At 46.9% G+C, this 3,532-nt stretch overlaps 1 pseudogene; it reads right to left on the reverse strand.

Moving 5' to 3' along the window:
* Positions 1-834: 834 nt before the first annotated feature.
* Positions 835-2,479, reverse strand: LOC149749417 (phosphatidylethanolamine-binding protein 1 pseudogene; annotated as a pseudogene).
* Between the last annotated feature and the right edge of the window lie 1,053 nt (positions 2,480-3,532).

Genomic DNA, 3,532 nt, shown 5'->3' on the forward strand with positions numbered 1-3,532 from the left:
CACTCAGTAGCAGTGCTTATGTTCAAGTAACCCTTATTTTACTTAATAATGGCTCCAAAGTTCAAGAGTAGTTATTGATGCTGGCAATTCAGATATTCTCTGTGCCTAAGTTATAAATTAAACTTTATCATAGGTATGTAAGTATGTAAGGTATGTAAGTGTAAGAAAAAACATAGTATGTATAGGGTTTGTTACTATCTGTAGTTTCAGGCATCCACTGGGGGTCTTGGATTGTATCCCCACAGATAAGGGAAGAAACTTCTCCAAACTCCCTCTTACTGAGAGGTTCTATTTTCTGGTGCTTTCAGTCAATGGGCTTTTATAATTCTAAATGAGATAAAATTGGCCCCCTCCCACCCACCAGAACTGGCTGGAAATCTCATCTTAGTTGAGTTTTACATGGTGTGTAGCAAACAGCGGGGCTCCAACTGTTCAGGTCAATGTGGGAGCCACCGAGGTGCTCATTAACTTTTCTAAGAGGGCAGCTGCATTTCCTCTATGCCAAGCTGGGTACAAGGATCTTAGGTTGCAGGATAAGGCCAAAGATTTTGGGTTTAGTCCCTCTTTCCCAGAAGCCAGGTCACTACTCAAGGGCTCTCTGGGACTGGGGCGTGGGTCCTCCCCATTAGTGGAACCCACTGCCACTGGCCTCCTCCCTCCCTAGTGAACCTTCTATCCTGGTTCAGGCCTCCAGTCTCAGCACCAGCCTCATTCTGGATGGGTGAGGTGGTAGCCTTCTAGCACCTCCTAGCTTCTCTTTCTAGCTCTGCAACTAAAATGCAATAATCTGTTGAGCCTGGGAAGCTCAGGCTCCAAACACAGAGTGGGCTTTGGGGATGAAGAAGGAAAAATTACTACTGATTCTTCTTTTGTTTTGGCCACACAGCATGGGGAATCTTAGTTCCCTGACGAGGGACTGAACCCTGGCCCTCAGCAGTGAGAGCACAGAGTCCTAACCACTGTACCACTAGGGAATTCCCTCACCGCTCATTCTTTTACAGCAGTGGCTTCAGGAGTTCAGTACACATCAAGCTGTGAACAGTATGCTGGCACACCTTCTACAAAGGGTTAGGAATATATATATATATCCTGAAATATTAAAAGTGGATGTCCTGCCATGGTTGTATTATGGATAATTTAAAATGTTTACATATATTACTTATTTTTACTTCCTAATTTTTCTTTTCTTTTCCCATCTACACATTGTTTTTATTTTTATTCGATTATAAGCAAATAGCAGAATTAACACAGCATTCAGCAACTCCGGACGGGCTTTTCTCACACCAAAGAAGTATAATCAGTTTAACAGGCACAGACTTGCGGATTTCTGATAACCTCTTACCCAGCCCTGCAGCTCATCTAGATGGCCGGGCTTGAACAGCAAAGTGACTCTCTCCCTATTGCTTTTTCCATTATTGCTCTTTGAGGGAGTCAGAGCTGGACACTGACACCCGGTAACCAGCTTGAGGTGTACCACGTTGGGGGTTAGTGGACATGCCAGCCCCTGGTTGTCTTGGTGAGAGACAGAACCATGAAAACACAAGCCGGAAGGTGCCATCACACACAATTCTGGGCTCGGGCTCCTTTAAAGATTCTCTGATGCTCTGCTCTAATACTGTAGACCTGGTCTTTTTACCAGAAGTTTTTTCTTCTTTAAAGTCTGAGTTGCTATTCTTATATTAACATTTTGATGACCCTATCATAGACCCAAATTATCCCCCCAAATGGAGTTCAAATTTGATCAGAACATAAACCCCCTAGAATTATAGAGGACAGGCATAAGGAAAAGTCACCCCAAACCTAAATCTGACCGCTCAGGCCTTGGGAACGAGGAAGGGGAGAAATCTACATGCATCGCTAAACTGAAACACTGCTTGGGAAACTCTGGGATGGTTTCCGTCTTCTAAGTTTCCTCTGCTTCCCAGACAGCTGCTCGGGGAGTTTAGGCACAAAGTCATCTCATTCAGCCTGGTAACATGTGCCGGCCACCGGGGCCCAGAGCCTGTACCTTTTACAGAAAGACGCCACCGTGAAATCGCCATGATGGGCTCCAGATCGGTTGCTGAGAATGAGCTCGTCACACTTCAGCGGCCTGTCCTGCTCCAAGCCAGCCAGACGTGGTGGTGAAGGCCTGTGCCCTTGGGGGACCCAGAGCCCACATAATCAGAGAGGACCGAGCCACTGCTCATGTTCTTGCCTTTCACCTTGACCACCAGGAAATGGTGCCCTTCCGGCTGGGAGCATCTGGGTAGGTCAAGACCAACGTGTAGAATTTATCTGGATCAAGGCAATCCTATGCGATGCTTGTGGGCCAGTTCTTAACCTGGGTGGGTGTCAGCACTTTGCCCAGCTCGTCAACCTCCGCCCCGCCGTACTGGACTTGCAGCGGGTGCTGCGGCTGGTCGTCCACCTCCTGCAGGCTCAAGGGTCCCGGCCACTTGCTGAGGTCCAGTGGCCTCACGGGGCCGAGCAGGGCAGACAACAGGGAAAGTCACAGGACAGCAGCACCGACTCCGAGCGGTCTGCCTCTAATTTTTCTTACATTGAACATTTGCTTTCAAAGTAAGAAAAAAGTACGTCATTTATTTTTTTAAATTTAATTTTATTTTTTGCGGTACACGGGCCTCTCACTGTTGTGGCCTCTCCCGTTGCGGAACACAGGCTCTGGACGCGCAGGCTCAGCGGCCATGGCTCGCGGGCCCAGCCGCTCCGCGGCATGTGGGATCCTCCCGGACCGGGGCACGAACCCGTGTCCCCTGCATCGGCAGGCGGACTCTCAACCACTGCGCCACCAGGGAAGCCCGTCATTTATTTTTAACCAATAAAAGGGAAAAACAGAGAATAAGAAGGAGGAAAAAAAATGAAAGGAGAAACCGGGGCCTTCTGTAGGGGATGTAGAGGTGTATTGGTGTAGAATGAGTTTATGACAACCCTGGAGGTTGGCATTCCCTGGAATCCTGGAGTCAAGGCATGAGCTTTTTGACTCTGACCTGTACTTGTAAGAATGTTTTAATAAGCGGAATGTTTTTTTTCACCTTCTATCTGTATCAGTGAATACAAAGGGGTCCCATGGAGGAGGTAGAAGGTAATGGGGGTTTCTAACTGGGGAGAAATGTTCTTGAAAGAGAAATGGCATGATGGTTTTTATCCCTGGTTTCATATTAGAACTGCTGGATACCCCAGGCCCACTCCCAGTGATTCAATTGATTATTGATTAAAAGATCCAAGGGATGGGTGAAGGACGGTGTCTGCAATTTTTGTAGGATTGAGCCAATTGCCTGAGACCAGACCACTATACAGGGTTTCCAGAGGTAGTGGCCACTGTTTTTCATTTGTATCCAATCTGAAAAGTCCTACTCACAGATTCCTAGTTAAATCCCAAGAATTGAGCTCCTCAATATGAAATTCTTCTCTTCACAATTTCCCTTAGGGCCACCTTCAGAAGGAAAGGTAGAACAGAGATTATTTCTCTCCATCAGTGTTTTCTCAAGCATTGTAGGTGTACCCATTGGTACACAAACTTAGCTTATTC

The sequence above is a fragment of the Delphinapterus leucas genome, chromosome 4 (assembly GCF_059928025.1).
Source record: "Delphinapterus leucas isolate spDelLeu-1000000601 "Yukka" chromosome 4, BTC_Dleu_Yukka2, whole genome shotgun sequence".
Taxonomy (NCBI): Eukaryota; Metazoa; Chordata; class Mammalia; order Artiodactyla; family Monodontidae; genus Delphinapterus; species Delphinapterus leucas.